Source organism: Pezoporus occidentalis, unplaced genomic scaffold (genome assembly GCF_034315485.1).
Source record: "Pezoporus occidentalis ecotype Australia unplaced genomic scaffold, CSIRO_AGI_Poc_V1 ctg3, whole genome shotgun sequence".
Lineage (NCBI taxonomy): Eukaryota > Metazoa > Chordata > Aves > Psittaciformes > Psittacidae > Pezoporus > Pezoporus occidentalis.
The window spans coordinates 132,295-153,828 of record NW_026914940.1 but is presented as its reverse complement, the minus strand read 5'-3'; the positions used below and the strand labels follow the sequence as shown (position 1 = coordinate 153,828).

Genomic DNA, 21,534 nt, shown 5'->3' with positions numbered 1-21,534 from the left:
ATACAGGTATCTTCCTATGGGAAGCACCATTACCAGTTTGTCTACTGACCATGTACAACACTTCTGGTTGTTCAACAAGTAGGAGTTTTTACAGGGAATGAGGAAAAATGCACACTTTAATCCTACAAGCACTTGTGAGCAGCACAGCAAGTGTCTGCCCCTTCACACCCCAGACACAGGCTGCACTTCCATCCATAGCTGAGACGCTGCATATAAAGAATCATGGAATGGTTTGTGTTGGAAGGGAGCTTAAAGCTCATCCAGCTCCAACCCCTGCCAAGGGCAGGGACACCTTCCACTAGAGCAGGGTGCTCCAAGCCCCCTCCAACCTAGCCTTGAACACTGCCAGGGATGGGTCATTCACCACTTGCTGGATCTGGTTGCTTTGGGTTTCTGTTGGAGCACCAAACTTAAGATGCACAGGGCCAGCCCCTCCATTTAGGAAAGGTATTTGATACCAACTCACAAGCAGAGCAGCCTGGACAGAGTCCTCAGTGATGCTTTTGGAAGCCACCGTAAGCCCTACAGCAGCCAAACCAGCACAGCACAAAAACCCAGCCAGCAGAAGACTTTCTGCTTGTGTCTCTGTGAGTAAAACTCCCCTGGACCACAGCACTGGGGAGCTTTTATGTGTTTATTTTTTATCCCACTAAAAGGCATTTAAATCTTGCACCTACTGCTGAAGATGCATGATGTGCATCTCCTGGACCTGGAGAGACTAACACTGATTTAACACACGGAGATCTTTACTCGTGATTGGTAGCCCATTACACACCGGTTGTCAGCATGTTGTACATCACAGCCCGTGCTCCCCTTCCTCCAGCTAGCAGGAAACCATCTGGTTATTCACAGGGGTTTGCATCCCTTATAGTAAGGATTAACTTTTCCAACTGAACTCCAGTGGGGAAGGACTGGGAATACAGCCATGTGCTGCAGCATCTCCATTCCTCCATCATAAAGATAAGGGCGGCTCCATGAGGATCATTGCCACACACACCAGCAAGTGAGAAGAACATATATCCCCATAGTGGCTGTCTTTATGGTCCCAAGTCCAAACACTCAGTTACTCTACAGCAATTGCTCTACATAGAAATGCTGGAAAACATCTGGAATTATTCTCTCCAATCACAAAGCATAGGGAAAGGCAGAGATGGATGGATTCTGCGATAGATGGATGTGACCAGCAGGTCAAAGGAGGTGATCCTGCCCCTCTACTCTGCCTCTCATGAGACCTCACTTGCAGCACTGTGTGCAGTTCTGGTGTCCTCAACATCAGCAGGACATGGAGCTGTTGGAGCAAGTCCAGAGGAGGCCACAAGGATGAGCAGGGGCTGGAGCACCTCCTGTATGTAGACAGGCTGAGAACACTGGGGCTGTTCAGGCTGGAGAAGACTCCAGGGAGAGTTTCTTGTGGCCTTTCAATAATTAAAGGGGCCTATAAAAAAGATGGGGAGAAACTTTTTAGCAGGGCCTGTTGAGATAGGATAAGGCTTGGTTTTAAACTAAAAGAGGGGAAATTCAGATTAGATATAAGGAAGAAATTCTTTACAGTGAGGTTGGTAAAACACTGGCACCAGTTGCCCAGAGAGGTGGTGGCTGCCCCATCACCGGCCACATTCAAGGCCAGGCTGGATGTGGTTCTGATCAACCTAGTTGAAGATTCAAGGCCAGGCTGAACAGAGCCTTGGGCAACATGGTGTAAGTGTGAGATGTCCCTGCCCATGGTAGCGGTTGAAACAGGATAATCTTAAGGTCCTTTCCAACCCAAACCATTCTATGGTTCTATGACCCTGCTGCTGAGAAGCCCCACAGTGGCCCCATCCAAACACCACAGGGGAAACGGAACCGGATGAGGATGAGGAGCCACCACATTACCCACCTCTCCACTGGGATCAGGGAGAGGTGGTCACGCTTAACGTGCTAAACGCACTCTTCCCAGCCATGGCCCACGGTGAAGAGCCCGAACGGGTCTCCAGAGCCCTTGTTCCAACACAACCCTTATTATTATAACAAAAGAGGGTGGTAGGGGTTTTTCTCTCCCCCCCTCTCCCTTCAGGGAATGATTATTAATGTGATTCCAGGAGCTGGGTCCATTCCTCTAAATGAGAGCGGGATGGCAGGAGGAAAGCTGATAAATGCCCTCCTCCCCCCGGCCGCGCGGCAGGAGCTGCCAGGGCCCCTGGTTCTAACAAGCTGCAGATGGAAGACGACTGGAATAACAGAGTATGAATTTTTATGAGTCTAATAAATCACTTCACTGCTTTTTTTTTTTTTTTTTTTTTCCCCTCCTCTTGATCGTTTTCAGCACTTCAGACACTTGGAAAAACCCCGGCTCTAATCAAATGGGTTCATAGATCCCGTGTTCACGCCTCGCCGGGGCACGCACGGAGGTGGCTCTGCTAAGGGAAACGACAGCGAGCGTTTGGCACTATGGAAACCCATTTGCATTCCGGCTTTGGGATTGAGCTCATTGATTTGGACTTAATTTAATAAGGAGAAATTTGAATCCTTTCGGTATTCCCCCTCCCTCAGAGCTGCTGCTCAAAGTTAGCACCACCCAGGTAAACCTTTCCTAACTATCCAGTTAAAAAGCCCCTGAGCTGACTCTGGCATCAGCAGAGAAACTTGGATGAATTCTGTGAGAACAGAGGCAAACTTTGCAGGCAGAGGGTTTATTAACATCTCTTTAACTCTCTTTTCTATAGCGCTGTAGAAAGCAGGCAACGGAGAGGCTCCAAAGCCATCAAGAAACAAAAGGGTTCAACTTCCAAGTTAAGGATGCACACATATGTTTGCTGAAGGAAGTACGAGGCCTGATGAGCACCATGGTGAGGGGAAGAAAGAATCAACACTTTGCTTTCCTTACCAAAAAGCTGCTCCTGAAACCTCCAGGACAGTGATTACCAGGAGAACAGAGGCCAAGTCAGACACACCATGGTGTGGTTACAGAGAACATGACCATTGCTCCCCACTGCTCTCTAATCCCTCAGGACCAAGCACAGGAATGCAACCTGTAGCTCCAGGAACTCTGAAGCCTGGAAAACAACATCCCTGTGATGGACGCAGCTATCCACACCAGTGCTGATGGCAAACCTCCATCACACCACACCAACAGCATCCTGAGCATTGATGCTTTACCCTCCCAAAGGAAGAAGGGCAAGTTAGCAGGGAAACCTGTTGTTTCATAGAATGGTTTAGGCTGGAAAGGACCTTAGATCATCTAGTTCCAGTCCCCTCCCACAGGCAGGGACACCTTCCACTACAGCAGCTTGCTCCAAGCCCCTGCGTCCAACCTGGCCTTGAACACTGCCAGGCATGGAGCATTCACCACTTCTCTGGGCAACCTGTGCCAGCACCTCAGCACCCTCACAGTAAAGAACTTCCTTATCTCCAACCTGAACTTCCCTTGTTTCACTTTGAACCCATCACCCCTTGTCCTATCACTCCAGTCCATGATGGAGAATCCCTATCCAGCATCCTTGCAGACCCCCTCCAGACACTGGAAAGCTTTTCCATCATCCTCATCCTCCCACAGCCTTTTAATCCATTCCCTCTGTTGTTTTTTTTCCCCTGGCTTTTCATTTGCTTTTCCAGCACAGCGCTGCATCAGGGAGGGAATTCATCTTTGACAAACATTTACCGATTATCAAATCACAACTGCAGCTGCAGACAGGGGCAATAAGTCACTTGAAGCAACCGTCCCTATTGTAGGCTGAGGAGTTTGGGCAGCTCCTCGATGACAAATCACTCCTGTCAAAGCCGCGTGTTCCCTGGCGCTCCGAACCCGTGTTCTCTTGTTGTTCCACACTACCTGGTGTTTAATGACAACACTGTCAGACTAAGACGAAGCCTCGACGCTGTGGACTGTCAAAGCCCTATTAGAGGGAAGATTGAGACCCTGCTCTTCTTAAACTCACTCAAGCAACACAACCCACGAGTTTTTCTAATTATGGTGCGAGAGCCATCGATCGCGTGCTGACACCGAACCTCTCCGTATGAAATGGGAGTAGTTTGCTGGGTGACACTTGCTATAGATTATTGGGGGTGGGTTGGTTTCCCCCACACACACCTCCTTTTAGCCAAAGCTTAGGATGGATGGGAAGGAAGAAGAGGAAAGTCTATGCTTTCACTTAGGTAACGTCAAAGCAACTTTTGGGAGGTTGATGCTTGTATGATGCTTCCCTGGTTGGGAAAACCAACCTGCCTGCTCCAACTCACACATCTCCCAGCACACAAGCCCTACTTAGATTATCCCAATACGTATCGAACATCAGGATAACCAACCTGGAGAAGAGAAGCTGCGTGGAGACCTCAGAGCAGCTTCCAGTGTCTGAAGGGGGCTACAAGGATGCTGGAGAGGGACTCTTCATCAGGGACTGGAGTGACAGGACAAGGGGTGATGGGTTCAGACTGAAACAGGGGAAGTTCAGGTTGGAGATAAGGAAGAAGTTCTTTACTGTGAGGGTGCTGAGGCACTGTCACAGGGTGCCCAGAGAAGCTGTGGCTGCCCCATCCCTGGCAGTGTTCAAGGCCAGGTTGGACACAGGGGCTTGGAGCAAGCTGCTCTAGTGGAAGGGGTCCCTGCCCGTGGCAGGGATTGGAACTGGATGAGCTTTAAGGTCCCTCCCAACCCAAGCCAATCTGGGATTTACTTCCCCAAGACCATGAGTAAACTGGGTTATTGTAAAGGAAACAATAAAGGTTCTTTGTACAAACCTGTACTGAGCATGTGGGACTCCTACACCCCACTTGAAATCTTTCATTCCTTGATCTTAACCCATCACAGAGCAGCACAGGGTTTCTCATAGGAGATTAGAATGTGAGGCCATACACTCACGACCTTAAACTCATCCAGTTTTAGTTCATGGCCACTGCTCCTCACCCTGTTGCTGAGCACCGCTGAAAAGAGTCTGGCACCATCCCCATGGCACCAACCTATGAGATACTGATCTTTAGCCTTCTCTTCTCTAAACTAAACAGGCCCAGTCTCTCCTCATATGAGAGATACTCCAGACAACTCATCATCCCTGTGGCTTCCACTGGACCCTCTCCAGCAGCTCCTTGTCTTTCTCATACTGAGAAGCCCTGGACACAAACATTGGAGGCAACAGCATCTTTTATGACTACAAACCTCCAGCAGTGCCACTAATAAACAGCTCATCTCCTAAACCCTGAATGACAGCAAGCACAGCATTCCCCTTGTACCATCCTTAGGATCATCCAGGGATGTCAGTGTGGGAGAGGGAGAGAAGAACGAGAAATCTCACTTCTACCTCCAAGTTTGACAAGTCATTCTAGACAGGGGTGATATCACATCAAATACAGAATACTTGATACATTCTCATTTCCCTTCCAAGGCTGTCAGGTAATGCTGTTACTGACAGCACTACAGGGGTGTTCTGTAGTCTGAAGGAAAAGGGCACGTGCTCTGCTTGTTATTAAACCAAATACATGTTTCAGATGGAGAAAGAGCAACTTTAGATGGAGAAACAGCTACTCTCCACCTCCATCCACAAATAAACCCTCCGGGTAGGAGTCCTGCATAACTCCATACATCATGCAAGAGGCATGGAAGCCAAGTTCACCACATGGTGCCCTTGGAAACTTCCCAGCATAAATCCAGAGCTGGAATCACCGGGAGCTCTGGGTCTCCTTTCACCACCCAAGTGACCACGCTTCCCCCTCACCCTTAGAGGGATAACTTTACAGTGAAGAGGACTCAAATGCCAGGAGGACTTTGCTGTGGGTTAAGCGTGACCACATCATTTCTAATAATACCCACCAGAGTCACAGCGAGGTGGTGGTTCCCAAACTACCATGTGAGGCCATTGGATCGAGCTCCTGGCCATGCAAGGAGTCGCACCAAGCCTTGTCCTCGAGCACAGTGCCTGCACACAAGGGATGAGGACCCATATCCTGACCCAGGCCAGGCACTACCATCAGATCTTGATGTTGGAAGGAAGGTGAATGCAAAAGGGATGTGGAGCTGTTGCAGCAAGTCCAGAGGAGGCCATGGTGATGCTGTGAGGGCTGGAGCAGCTCTGCTCTGGAGCCAGGCTGAGAGAGCTGGGCTGGGGCAGCCTGGAGAAGAGAAGGCTTCTGAAGGGGAGACCTGAGAGCAGCTCCAGTGCCTAAAGGGGCTGCAAGAAACTTGGAGAGGGGCTTTGGACAAGGGCTTGTAGGGACAGGCCAAGGGGAATGGCTTTAACCTGCCCGAGGGGAGACTGAGATGAGCTCTTAGGCAGAAACTCTTCCCTGGGAGGGTGCTGAGGCACTGGCACAGGGCGCCCAGAGAAGCTGTGGCTGCCCCATCCCTGGCAGTGTTCAAGGCCAGGTTGGACACAGGGGCTTGGAGCACCCTGCTCTAGTGGAAGGTGTCCCTGCCTGTGGTAGGGGGCTGGAGCTGGATGATGGAACTGGAGCCAGGGATGGAGCATCCATAACTTCCTTGGGCAACATCAAGAACTTCACGAGGAAGAATTAGCAAAAAGGAAAAACAGGAAGGGATTCCAAAGGGAAATGAAGGTATCTCCGTTTTCTTCCAAAGTTGATGCAGGTCAAGAAATATTGACCATTTTATAGGTAGAGAGCAAACAGTTTCTCTTTGTGTTGGATAAATCAATAATGAAGATCATTAAAGTTGGAGGAGTCTTCCCGTAAAGCCCTTCATTCCTTGCTACCCCATCCCTGCACTTGGGGAAAGGCCACATGGAGAGAAGCCCAAGGTGTCAACTTCCCAGGACGAGGAACATTCGATCCAGGAACAGAAATCAAAGCAGGGCCAGAAATGCTACCAGATACCAATGCCAGGGAGGAAAACCTGCAGGAACCTGTTGTAAACCTGCCAGGTCTCCAGTTCAGCAGTAAACATGGTCTGAAACCTCTCCTCTGACAAGTATTTATGAGAGGAGGGGGATTCCTAAAGCCAAGAAGGAATCTGCACCACCTTTCTGAAGCCTTATGGGAGAAAAGAGGAGCAGCAGTGTCTCAGCCAGGCTCTGCTCAGTGGTGAGGACAAGCACAGGACATGGTGAGATGCTCTGCCTGCATCTCACCAGCATTAGGATGTTGTCATGACCAACCTGCACCCGATGTAGGAGCAATCTGTTTGTCTTTGAAATCGGCATTGTGCAGGACAATCCAGTTCAAGATTTAGCATTTTCAGCAAGGGGTTGGGGGGGTTCTGAGCATTTGGACAGAAGCAGGTTTGGGAATGATGCCTGGAAGAAGAAACTGGTGAGGAATCACTCCCACCAGCACCACCTAAAGCAGCAGATTCAAGCCCTCTGCTCCCCAGCATGGATTTTTTGCCCATTCTGTAGCTCTCAGTTGAGTCTTTTCAACTTGTGAATTCCAACAGGTCACTACAGACAGAGGCCCGGACAACATATATACAGTGACAACCCATCACCAAGTACAGCTGTGGCTTCCTGAAGAGCTTGTGAAAGGCAGGAGAGCAAACCCCCCCAGAGATGTGCTTTTGAATCACAGAATCATAGAATGGTTTGGGTTGGAAGGGACCTTAAAGCTCATCCAGTTCCAACCCCTGCCACAGGCAGGGACCCCTTCCACTAGAGCAGGGTGCTCCAAGACCCTGTGTCCAACCTGGCCTTGAACACTGCCAGGGATGGGGCAGCCACAGCTTCTCTGGGCACCCTGTGCCAGCGCCTCAGCACCCTCACAGTAAAGAACTTCTGCCTTATCTCCAACCTGAACTTCCCCTGTTTCACTCTCAAGCCATCACCCCTTGTCCTGTTGCTACAGTCCCTGATGAAGAGTCCCTCTCCAGCATCCTTGTAGCCCCCTTCAGACACTGGAAGCTGCTCTGACGTCTCCACACAGCTTCTCTTCTCCAGGCTGCACAGCCCCAATGCTCTCAGCCTGTCACAGCTCTCAGCCTCCAACTTTTAACCCCAAGTTCATCCAAGAAACTCAGAAGAGAACCTTTGGCTGCCAAGGCCGATCCTGACAAACCTGACACCGCAGCAGGATGACGCTCTCCACATTCCCAGACCAGCCTCCTACTATTACCAAGCTGTTCCAGCAACAACAACTGTCCCACCTCAGTGCACAGTTATTTCAGATCTCCCCTTCTCCAGATCTTTCCATGAAAACCACCTCCTTTCTCCTTCACATTGAATCGCACAATGGGTTGGCTTGGAAAGGACCCTAAGATCACCCAGCTCCTACCCCCTGCCATGGGCAGGGACACCTCATTCTAGGGTTATCAGCAAGGGGCTGTGCTGCTTCTAACACCATGACAGTGCCAAAAGGCCACAGGCAGGACTTGAAGAGGTGCAGTAAGTGTCTTAACCAAAGAGGAGAGAAGACCTGAACGGGCTGTTGTGGTCATCTTGGCCATCGTGGTGTGCAAGTGCTGCACAGGGACACCCTGGGAGCATCCATTGGCACTGCACATCTTTACTGTGAGGGTGCTGAGGTGCTGGCACAGGGTGCCCAGAGAAGCTGGGGCTGCCCCATCCCTGGCAGTGTTCAAGGCCAGGTTGAACACAAGGGCTTGCAGCACCCTGCTCTAGTGGAAGGGGTCCCTGCCCATGGCCCGGGTTGGAACTGGATGGGCTTCAGGTCCTTTCCAACCCAAACCATTCTATGGTTCTATGACAACAACAATCACCCCAACAAGCAACATCCTAGACCAGGAAACAGCTGAATTTTAGCAAGAACAATTGAGCAAAAGTCACTTTGAACGTTCTGCTCCACAACTCGATGGCTTCTTGTCCAAAGGTCAGAAATCCCCTCATTAAAACACCCCCAGAATAGTCTCTCTATAAAAAGAACCAGGACTCAGAGCAAACCCCACGTGCAAAGCACAAAACCACAATCCCCAGTGGCAGAGGGATTCTGCACATGCCACAAGGCAGCTCAGGGATGCTGTGTGAATAGCTGCACTCCAAACTGACTCTCAGCTCCTCTAGCACCTCCCAGAGCTCTCACATTAGCTCCCATAGCCATGCTCTGCCTATTGCTTGGGAATGGGGTCAGTGTGATTTGCGTTATGATCTGATCTGGTATGAGAAAGCCTGTGCTGCTTTGTGAGGGTGTAAGATCAAGGAATGAAACATTCAGGATAGTTTCAGGAGTCACACACACACTCAGGGCAAGTTTGTAAAAAGCATCCTTAGAGTTTCCTTTACAATAACCCAGTTTAACTCATGGTCTTGGAGAAGCAAATCATAAAACCATGGAATGGTTTGGGTTGGAAGGAACCTTAAAACTTATCCAGCTCCAACAACCCCTGCCACGGGCAGGGACACCTTCCACTAGAGCAGGGTGCTCCAAGCCCCTGTGTCCAACCTGCCCTTGAACACTGCCAGGGATGGGGCAGCCACAGCTTCTCTGGGCACCCTGTGCCAGCGCCTCAGCACCCTCACAGGGAAGAGCTTCTGCCTAAGAGCTCATCTCAGTCTCCCCTCGGGCAGCTTAAAGCCATTCCCCTTGGCCTGTCCCTACAGGCCCTTGCCCAAAGCCCCTCTCCAGGTCTCTTGCAGCCCCTTCAGGCACTGGAGCTGCTCTCAGGTCTCCCCTTCAGGAGCCTTCTCTTCTCCAGGCTGCCCCAGCCCAGCCCGGTTACACTTTCATATCCCATGCACAGAAAACACAACCTTACACAAGCCAAGATCCATAAGGAGATAAAATAACCAGGAAATTCAAAAGGAGGAACAAAGGAAACCTCGGACAGCACAACTTCAGCATGATGGTGTAGAGGGTTCCCACCAAACCTTTTAAATGAGGTTAAGTCTTGCCCTTGCTATCTAATTCCAGGGAATAGGGGAACAACAGCCACACACCATCAGGCTGGGCAAAGCTCCCAGTGCTGCCAGTGCCACCAAGATGAACGACACATGAAAGGGACCTGTGGAAGAGCCACAAAGCAGCTGAGCCAGGCTTGAGCTGGGAGGCACAGCACCCCAGAAGCACGTCTGGGGCATGTGCACAGCACATGCATTACTCCTGCTCTGAAATGAGCTGACTGAAATTAGACAAGACCCCGACGATACAGACAGCTTGAACAGTGCTCAAGCACCAGGACAGAGCACTCCTCAAACATGGATCTCAGGAGCTTTGGTGCACACAATGTTTCTCTGCGGTCTAAGACAGGTAAAGCAACCCACTGGTATGGTATGAGAGGACTGCAAGGACAATCAGGCAGGTCTGACACAGGAGCATGGTCCTGGACCCTCCTGGGATGGAGCAGAGCCATGCTGAGATGTAACTGCATGTGATGAACAAGCCGACAGACTGAGAGAGCTGGGCTGGGGCAGCCTGGAGAAGAGAAGGCTCCTGAAGGGGAGACCTTAGAGCAGCTCCAGTGCCTAAAGAGACTCCAGGAAACCTGGAGAGGGGCTTTGGACAAGGGCCTGTAGGGACAGGCCAAGGGGAATGGTTTTAAGCTGCCCGAGGGGAGACTGAGATGAGCTCTTAGGCAGAAGCTCTTCCCTGGGAGGGTGCTGAGGCGCTGGCACAGGGTGCCCAGAGAAGCTGTGGCTGCCCCATCCCTGGCAGTGTTCAAGGCCAGGTTGGACACAGGGGCTTGGAGCAAGCTGCTCCAGTAGAAAGTGTCCCTGACCATGGCAGGGGTTGGAACTAGATGAGCTTTAAGGTCCCTTTCAACACAAACCATTCTATGAATAGGGACCCATAGGAAGAACAGCCACAAGTAGGCACCCAGGAAGGAGCAAGAGCACAGGGAAATGAGTTTCTGACCCTGATGAACATCAGGTTTTGAGTAACTGATGAGCTGGATGAGCTTTAAGGTCCCTTCCAGGCCAAACCATTCCATGATTCTATGATTCTCCAAACTACTTCATAGCAGGCTGCTGCGGTCTATGAAGGCTTCAAGCTGCAGGTGCAGGCACCACCCTGGCATCACACCGCAGGCATGAGGTGTTGATGCCGTGGGGGCAAACCCAACCGAGATGGATTTGTTTGCCCTCCTCTTTGAATCATGGAATGAACCAGGTTGGAAAAGACCTTTACCAAGGCCACCACTAACCCATGGCACTGAGGTCTCATCCCCACGGCGTGTGAACACTTGCAGGGACGGTGACTGCAGCCCTGCCCTGGGCAGCCTGTTCCAATGCCTGAGCACCCTTTGGGGGAGAAATTCTTGAGCACTGCCTTAACACAGATAAGGAGGTAACAAATCCAACAACAAACACAAGGTCTTTCCCCATGAGCTGTTCACAGCCACCAGCTCAGCAGTGTCAAGCAGCAACACCTCGAGCCGTGCCTCCACAGAGAATGGAAAAGGCAGAAGGTTCTTTAGGAGGAGGCAGGAGGAGCCCTTATTAACCTTTGTCATTAGACACACAGGCTTCGTGAACTGTCAGTGCTTAAAGCTGGGCTGTCACCACTCCCAGCCTCCTGTTTGTACAAAAGCAAACGGTTTCCAAGCAATCAGTTGAGGGAAGCTCTGTCCCAGCAGCTCCAATGGGCTTTGCCTCATGTTTCACTCTGTGAGAGCTCCTCTGACATGCACTTGCTGTGTAATACCCACAGAGTGCTTCCAAAACCAGCTCCGGCTCTCCCTAACTTGCCTCTGCAGGCAACGGGCACACGGAGCTCTTGGAGCAAGTCCAGAGGAGGCCACAAGGATGAGCAGGGGCTGGAGCACCTCCTGTATGGAGACAGGCTGAGAACATTGGGGCTGTGCAGCCTGGAGAAGAGAAGCTGCGTGGAGACCTCAGAGCAGCTTCCAGTGTCTGAAGGGGGCTACAAGGATGCTGGAGAGGGACTCTTCATCAGGGACTGGAGTGATAGGACAAGGGGTGATGGGTTCAAAGTGAAACAGGGGAAGTTCAGGTTGGAGATAAGGAAGAAGCTCTTCCCTGTGAGGGTGCTGAGGTGCTGGCACAGGGTACCCAGAGAAGCTGTGGCTGCCCCATCCCTGGCAGTGTTCAAGGCCAGATTGGACACAGGGGCTTGGAGCACCCTGCTCTAGCGGAAGGCGTCCCTGCCCATGGCCCGGGTTGGAACTGGATGGGCTTCAGGTCCTTTCCAACCCAAACCATTCTGTGATTCTACGACACAGCCCAAAACACAACCACATGCACTGTCTCCTCCAGCAAGAACTCGCTGTGTTTGCTCGAGGGCTCCTTTAACAGGAGCTGCCTTCCAAGAAACACATCTTTACCCAGGCAAATGGGGCTCCAGGGTCTGAACAGAAGGATGGAAAGGATGTTATCCCATCAAGCCATTGCCTTGACTCAGCAGTTTGATGGAAGCCTTCAGCAAAAAAAAACACTTCTTTAGCAAGAGCAGGTTCTGTAATAAAACCTACCCAGTGTGTCTACCTAGTGCCCTTCTCAGGGGCCAGGTTTTAAAAGGAATTGGGACAATTAAGAGGATAAAAAAAACAGCTGAGAATTACATCTTGTGCCTGCAAAAAGAGCTCAAAGAGCTGCTGTTGCACTTGGGAACCAGATGTACAGCAGCCTCCTCGCTGCAGAGATGGGCTTTACTGCAGTCAGGGGAGAAAGAGGCACAAGCTCACATGAAAACCTTGCTTGGACACACAGAAAGATAGATAGATAGATAGATAGATAGATAGATAGATAGATAGATAGATAGATAGATAGATAGATAGATAGATGATAGATAAGATAGATAGATAGATAGATAGATAAGATAGATAAGATAGATAGATTAGATAGATAGATAGATAGATAGATAGATAGATAGATAGATAGATAGATAGATAGATGGAAAGGAAAAAGTCAAACTGATTTCTCTGCCAGCAGAATAGATAGATAGATAGACAGATAGATAGATAGATAGATAGATAGATAGATAGATAGATAGATAGATAGATAGATAGATAGATAGACAGACAGATAGATGGATGGAAAGGGAAAAGTCAAACTGATTTCTCTGCCAGCAGAACAGCCCAGTGTGGGCTCTGCTCGCTGTGTCTCTACAGGAGGGCAAAGGCTCCCAGACAGTTCTGACCTTTGATTAAAGCCAAACTGTTCAGTTAGGCCAGGGACAGCCCTGAAACTGTGCCTTAGATGTCCAGTTCTAAGGTCTCCAACACCAGAGTGACATGGAGCTGTTGGAGCAAGTCCAGAGGAGGCCATGGAGCTGCTGCGAGGGCTGGAGCAGCTCTGCTCTGGAGCCAGGCAGGGAAAGCTGGGCTGGGTCAGCCTGGAGAAGAGAAGGGGAGACCTTAGAGCAGCTCCAGTGCCTAAAGGGGCTACAAGGAAACCTGGAGAAGGGCTTTGGACAAGGGACAGGACAAGGGGAATGGCTTTGACCTGCCAGAGGAGAGATTCAGGCTGGATGTGAGGAAGAAATGCTTTACAATGAAGATGGTAAAACATGGGCACAGGCTGCCCAGCAAGTGGTGGATGCCCCATCCCTGGAGATATTTAAGGCCAGGCTGGTTCTGAGCAACCTGGTAGTGATGAAGACATCCCTGCTCATTGCAGCGGTTTAGAACTGGATGAGCTTTGAAGGTCCCTTCCAACCCAAACCATTCTGATCCTGTGAGTTAAAGACCAGCACCACTGTACCTTTAGCATTGGGATACCATGTTCCAGCTGGTTTCCTCCAGCAGTTAAAAGTGTGCTGTCCCCAGTGCCTGCGCAACTCGGCTCCAGTCCATCAAATGAGTCTTCCAGAGGGGGCTAAAGATACTTGAGACTAATAAAGGCCAATCAATTCAGCACAATCTTCCTACAAGCTCAGCAAAACCTTGTAAAGCTGCTTATGGGGGATGATTTTCCCCTCTTGAAGTACCTGTGCAAGTCCCCGATGCAGCAGAGAGGTCCCCAGACATCAGCCAGCTCTATGGGAAGCAACGTGCTTCCTTCAGGGTGGTGGCTCCCAGGAACACACAGTGCCAGTGCCATGCCTTCAAGTAATGAAGAGGCTGGGGAGAGGAAGCAGAGCAGCACGAGGAAGATTCCTCCTGTTATCTTCTGCCTCTTTAGCTCTTCTCCCTCCTGTGGGTGCAGATATCAGAAGGGAGGATGCTGGGGTGCCCGCAGGAGCAGCAAGAAGCTCCGAGGCATGTGGGAAGAGGTACCCTGGGAGCAGCACCTTCCATGCAGAGCTTCGTTTGCACCCAGGGATCTGCCAACCCCTCCAGCAGCTCCTCCAGATCCAAGGGGAGGATGACTCAAAACAGCACACAGTGCCTGCAGGCTCCTGACTGCTTCCTAAAGCCACTCTCAGGTGGGCAGAAACATCAGAGCTCGACAACTTCTTCCTTAACTTAAGACACCGCTTCCCAGCATCACTGCATCCCCCACAGGTAACACCAGCAAGTTGAGGGAGGTGATCCTGCCCCTCTGCTCTGCTCTCCTGAGACCCCACTGGCAGCACTGGGTGCAGTTCTGGTGTCCTCAACATAAGGACATGGAGCTGTTGGAGCAAGGCCAGAGGAGGCCACGAGGATGATCAAGGGCTGGAGCACCTCCTGTATGGAAACAGGCTGAGAACATTGGGGCTGTTGAGCCTGGAGAAGAGAAGCTGTGTGGAGACCTCAGAGCAGCTTCCAGTGTCTGAAGGGGGCTACAAGGATGCTGGAGAGGGACTCTTCATCAGGGACTGAAGTGATAGGACAAGGGGTGATGGGTTCAGACTGAAACAGGGGAAGTTCAGGTTAGATATAATGAAGAAGCTCTTCCCTGTGAGGGTGCTGAGGTGCTGGCACAGGGTGCCCAGAAAAGCTGTGGCTGCCCCATCCCTGGCAGTGTTCAAGGGCAGGTTGGACACAGGGGCTTGGAGCAAGCTGCTCTGATGGAAGGTGTCCCTGCCCGTGGCACGGGTTGGAGCTGGGTGAGCTTTAAGGCCCCTTCCAACCCAAACCATTCCATGGTTCTATGATTCTGTAACACCATCTGTTATCGCTGCCATCTTCCTTCCCCATCATAACAACACATATCAAAAGCTCTCACTTGACAGAGTAATAAAGCCCAAACCTCCCCTTGATTAACACAAGTGGTGTCAGATGTAAAACGACACAACCCAGCTCAAAGCTATTGAAAGTAATAAACCACTTTTTGTTTCCTCATATTCATAAAGCCCAGAACAACGTGGCAGCCCAGGGGGATGCCCATCCATTAACCTGGAGTGGAAGAGCAATATTTAGCCACATGGAAATTTATAACAACCTGGGAAGCAATTATTAATCCAGGGTTCAGGAACTTGCACTGTGTTTGATGCAAAGAGATGGCAACACTTGAAGCTGACAGAATATACCTCTGGGGTATTTATTTTTATGAAGAGGAGCATGGAGCAAAGCAAAACTGAAACAGGGGAGATACAGGTGGCATATAAGGCAGAAGTTCTTCCCTGTGAGGGTGCTGAGGCACAGGGTGCCCAGAGAAGCTGTGGCTGCCCCATCCCAGGCAGTGTTCAAGTGTTCAATCCTAAAATGGTTTGGGTTGAAGGGACCTTAAAGCTCATCCAGTTCCAACCCCTGCCACGGGCAGGGACACCTTCCACTAGAGCAGGGTGCTCCAAGCCCCTGTGTCCAACCTGGCCTTGAACACTGCCAGGGATGGGGCATCTGTAACTCCTTTATCCATGCACCATAAGGCATCCTGCAGCTCTGGGATCAGAATCCCACACAGAGCAAGCGATGGAGCACAGGGCACCTACTCAGGAAAAGAGGGTTTGTGAAGAGGAGAGCGCTTCATCCATTGCAGGCAGGAGCAAGCAGAGCTGGAAGAGCTGTAAGAAACCTCCTGGTTGCAGATAGGGCTTAGCCCCAAAGCACCACTCAGCTCTGTAACACATACAGCTCCTTTTTCACCCCAGCACACTGCTTTGCCTTCAAACTCAGAGCTGCTTACAGCATGTTACTGCCTCTGTCCTCAGCAGCATTAAGGTGATAACTCATTGATCAGATGGGGAAACTGAGGCATAAAGTGCTCAGGACAACTTGCTGCATTCCATGGTGGAAAACTAGCAGAGGATATATCAGTGATGCCCTCACCTCCAAGCCTGCCTTTGCTCCAACGTGATACTCATTCCCTTGAGCACGCATTAGTCTGGAACAGGAGGGATTAAAGTGGGATGTGAATACAGGAGCAGCGCTCTTCCCTCCCCATGAGGTGCTGGAAAGCTCAACGCTGGGTTTCCAAGCTCGCAGTGAAGTCACCCTGCCCATGTGCAGGGTGCCATGGGGAGAGCAGCCGGGTTGGGTTTCGGTACAGCCGTGTGAATTCACACACTGTACAGCTATTAATACTGCAGAGAGCCTCAGTGCTGGGGCTGGGTTAAAGGCTGGGACATTACCATGACATGCCTCTTGTGCCTCTGGGTTTGTGGCAAGCGTGGGGGGGGAAGCCTGGACCAGTGATTGTGCTGCCCTTTTAATACCAGCACCAACCGCAGCCCAGGTCTGAGGCTTTAGTGACCCTTCACTGCCTGAGATTCACCCCTGAAACATGGGTAATTCAGATCCTTACTCAGTGTTTGGGTTTCCTTCTGCTGCAAATCATAGCATCACAGGATGGTTTGGGTTGGAAAGGACCTTAAAGCTCATCCAGTTCCAACTCCCTGCCATGGGCAGAGACACCTCACACACACGTTGCTTACTGTGGCCTTTCAGGGCCTCCTGTGACCTAAAAGGGGCCTGTAAGAAAGATGGGGAGAGACTTTTTAGCAGGGCCTCTAGGGACAGGCCAAGGGGAATGGCTTTAACCTGCCAGAGGGGAGACTAAGATGAGCTCTTAGGCAGAAGCTCTTCCCTGTGAGGGTGCTGAGGCGCTGGCACAGGGTACCCAGAGAAGCTGTGGCTGCCCCATCCCTGGCAGTGTTCAAGGCCAGGTTGGACACAGGGGCTTGGAGCACCCTGCTCTAGTGGAAGGGGTCCCTGCCCATGGCAGGGGTTGGAGCTGGATGAGCTTTAAGGTCCCTTGCAACACAAACCAGTGTGGGATTCCATGAGTCTAAAAGGCAGCACTGATGTAACTGAGGACCGAAACCCACGTAGCAAATTAGTCCCACGTCATTAATCCAACACCTCTCCCTTTATTCCCCACCAAAACCCAAATTAATTTAACACAAACCTTACCCCAAAACAACCCCAAAAGGCTCCTCCCACATTACAGCAGAAGAAAATCAGAGGATTCATCACAGCATGCAAAGAGGCAGCAAAAACCACACAGACCCATCCAGCTACAACCGGGAGCATCCATCCCAGTACTGGTAGCTGCCTGTTTGCCCATGGTAACCCCCAAGCAGGCAAAGCATCACCTCAGCAGTGCCCAATAACCATCACTACATCATGTGTCATTATATCCACTCTTGGTCCATAAGCCCCTGGTCTCCAAAAGCCACTTGAGCTCAGGTAGCGCCGTGCACCAACCCCGTGCTGCCAGTTTAAAAGTGATACTTGAGTTTAAGGAACAACTTTTCCCTTCTCCCGCTTCTCCTGAATTATTCCTCACGTTTTCAGCGATCCTCCTCCTCCTGCACGTTATTTTCCAAGCTTTTACCATCCCAAGGCACCTCCTCTCACTGATGAGCACAGCGCAGAACACTTTGTCCTTCCCTAAGGATACCTCAGAGGTTTAGCATCAGTCCTCAACCTCCCAGAAGTGTTTTCCACACTTAAAGAGGTGCAGAAACACAAACAGCCTCTTCCTACACTACCAAAGCAGAAGCAAGGGGCAAATTCAAACAACCCCAACCCCAAACTAACCTTATTCTTCCTTCCATAGCTGCTTTGACATCTCTTTGACTGTCCTAAGCAGAGAAGTGGACCCCAACCAGTGGATTAATGCATTAGCTATTCACCCTCCAGACCAACCTAGTACCAGAAGCATAGTTGAGGCACCCTGTTTCCAGTCACCAACCTTCGTGCCTTCAGATCGAATGCATATTTGTAAAACCAATGGCTGGAACATGCCCTGCAGAGGGCTGCAGAGGGAGAAAGAGATGTCAAACTGCACATGGCATCGCAAGGAACATGCTTCCATGGCTGAGGAGCTGGTAGGGTTTGGGTTATGCTGCACCCCATCATTGCCTGTAGAACTTCAGGGGTCTGTGGAATGCTTTGGGAAAGGCAGAAGATGACTATTACCCTCCACAGCTACTTCAAAAGGAACAAGGGGAACAATAAGGATGATGAGGATGATGGATCTCCTTATGCATTCTCCACTTCTTTTAATACATCAAGTGGTTCTACATGCAGATTCATCCAAGTATTTGAGCACATTCACACTCACGTGTGTCACTAGATTAACGTGCCAGACACAAGTGCAGAGACATGGGGTGCCACAACAAAGCTCTTGCCCCCTAAACCTGCCCCCCAAAACCTCCTGCCTCAGCATATCAGAGCAGGAAGATGCTTCTGCATCTCCCCTCAACTGTTTCTCACAGGGTGAAGGAGAGAAGGAAGCATCCAGCCAAAAACTGAACCAGGAAGCTCTTTCCAAACTTTCCTAACAAATTTCCCAGCTTTTAGGGAGCAGGAGAGGATGACAGATCACCCAGGCTGGAGATGGATTGCTCACCAAAGTGAGATGGTCGTGTTTGGTACCCGACGTCAGCACATCCCATCAATCTCGGCTGGCGAGTGCTGCTGTCAGGAGTTAATCCATCCCCCCCTTCCTTCCCTCCTCGCCAGGCAGGGAGTTCATTTCCACTTCATTACTTCACAATGGAGTGAGCTGGTGAGTATCTTACTTAGGGGTTACACTGAGACCACGCTGTGCTTTGCTGTGGAGGCGGGGGCAGGATTTTCCCAGTATCCTTTAAAAGCAGGCACAGGGCAGGAGGGAGGAGGAGACGAATCACATGCAGTATTCCATCTTTCTCCTTCCTCCCTTTTAGATGCCAAAATCACGGGAGAAAGGCTTTGTAAAGTCCTGTGCTGGCAGGACAACATATCCAAAAGGATGTGTATCCTGCTCCTATGGGAATCTCCCAGAGATCCCACGTTCCTATACCAAAACCCCAGTGCCTGAAGCCACAGGAGCACTCAGTTGACAGCACATCACCAAAACCACTTGAAATCACTAATACAGTGCCACCAATATAGCCCCTTCTCCAAGAATCCCTCACACTCTTAAACAGAGTCCCAGGAATAACCCTGGAGAGCTTTTCCCACCCTTTTCCATAACTCCATGCCCTCCTCAGACAAACCAAGCAGTGCTGAAAACTGACTCTGGGTGCTTTGTGATGGGTAAAGGTGCCGCTGCTCTCAGATTCCAGGTAATTCCCTGATCAGCAGCACTTTATCCCAGCATCTAGATAGAAAAAAACAGGAAAAGTCCAGAGAGGAAGAAGATGCAGCAGGATGAGGCTAGAGCAGACTTTCAGCACAGTGCTTGTGCCTCAGCATCCTCCTCTCCAGGACAAAATCCTTATGGACAAGTATGAAAGAGAAAGGGAGGGGGTGAAGAATCCCAGGCAAAGGATGCTTCATGGAAAAGTGAGGGACTGGAGGAGTTTTGGGGTGTTTTTTTTTTTTCTGTAGTTGAAGGAATTTTGTGCTTTAAAAATTGAACGTTCACACTAACTTACATTATACTTCTAAGACAGTTTGGGTTTGGGTGTTTTCATCCTAGTTTTTAATATATATATATATATGTATGTTTTAATCCTATTTTTGCCCTTGTAAAGAGTGGCCACATGTCCTCCCCTCCTCTTCGTGTCCTTTACACACATCTCATTCCTCCTGCACCCACCCTTCATCACAAGGGGGTAACAAAGCCCAGGGGTCTTTCCAGCAGCATCGTTCCCTGCTGTGTAACAGAAAACAACACATCCAAGCACCCACGTTTATCTACACCATCCTGTGCACCACCTCTGTGGGAATTACACCAGGTACAACTGTGTCAGTAGGCCTATTGCAGGTGGTTTTAAACAAGGAGGAAGAACTTCCACCCTTCTGCCAGCCCAAAGCTCAGTCACTAAATATCTCTGGCACAAAGCCGTTTGCCATCAGGGCCTGGAGCACAAGTGGGATGGGGAAGGGCTGAGGGACCTGGGGGGTTCAGTGTGGAGAAGAGAAGGCTCAGGGGGAGCCTGATGGCTCCCTACAAGTGCCTGAGAGGAGGATGGAGCCAGGAGGGGCTGGGCTCTGCTCCCAAGGAACAAGGAATGGGACAAGAGGAACCGGCCTCAAGCTGCACCAGGGCAGGTTTAGATGGAGCTGAGGAACAATTCCTTCCCCAGAGGGTGCTCAGGCATTGGAACAGGCTGCCCAGGGCAGGGCTGCAGTCACCGTCCCTGCAAGTGTTCACACACCCTCAGTGCCATGGGTTAGTGGTGGCCTTGGCAGGGCTGGGGAACGGTTGGACTGGATGAGCTTAAAGGGCTTTTCCCACCTGGCTGATTCTATGATTGGCAAAGACAAATTAAACATCAGAGCCTTCCCCTCCTCTGCTCTCCTCTTGCGCTCAAGACCCTCCACACACAGAACCAAAGCCTCAGCACAGTGGCCAGAGGTGCAGCCACAGCATCACCTGTGTTGGAGCAATGAACATAGCAAATAACCATGGTCTAGGCAGAGGGGACAGTGATTCACACTGAAGTGATGCTCCCAGAAGGCAGGTGCTGGCTTTATGGCAATAACAGCACCAACTGGTCAACTCCCCAGTATTAGGAATCCATGAAGAGGGTAGAAATCAGCAGCATATAGGAAACATCACAGAAGCAGCACGAAAGCAACACAAGGTCTAACACAGTGATCAGGCATGACGAGGCAAGAGGTAATTACAGGAGCACTGGAAAACAGGATTAACTCAAAGGTTTTTATTGTGCATAGAGTCATTTGCTGTGGATATTAATGCTACTGGTTTTAGTAGCATTAGAAGAATGCCAATAGTAGCACTACAGAATGCTGGGTCTCATGCCCAGCAGCTCAATAATAAAGGCTATGTAATAGTTAACACATAAAAACAACAAGCACATGGCTTGAATTCAATTCTTGCCCCTGAACAGAGCCCCTGAGTGATGCTGGATCACTGACAGTCACAAGGGTGTAACCAAAGCGTCACCTGGTTTAATACTCACTTTTATTGGGGCCAAAAGGGTTGAATTAGGTTTGTTTTAGAAAGAAAGATGCAAACTTGCACCAAAGCAGCTCAGAAACCACACATGTTGCTACTTGTCTTTAACCATTAGGATAGCCAGAGGCTGTTAAGATTCACTGTGGAAGTGATGGAGCTGCCTGGCCCCTCTCCCACTGCACCGGAGCTGAATACGAGCACTTTTACACAGCCCCATCATTTATTTGGCTTTTTATAAGTTGCCCTTTGTGCTTCTGCTGCTTTAAACCATCCGTGCTTCGACCTGCAGCTGCTTTCTGGTGGTTTTACACCTCCAGGACTCAAAATGAACCACAGGAGAGTTTGTTTACAAGCCCCGTGTCTTAAATCACTGCAAAACCCAAAGCAGAGCATCACTGATGGGTAACAGCCCACCCAGCTCTGGCCTCGCTGCTCTTCCCGCTGAATACAGGGGTATTTTGCTGCTTCTTGGAATTCTCAGTTCATTTCCAAAGGGAAAAAAGCACCACAAAACAAAACTAATCCTTCCAAGGAAAAGCTG

General features: G+C 50.3%; 1 protein-coding gene across 2 annotated transcripts in view; it reads right to left on the bottom strand.

Annotated features, from left to right (window-relative positions):
- The window catches only part of ZC3H3 (zinc finger CCCH-type containing 3), a 155,872-nt gene that overhangs the window by 98,592 nt on the left and 35,746 nt on the right, over positions 1-21,534 (bottom strand). The gene's annotated exons all lie outside the window — the stretch shown is intronic.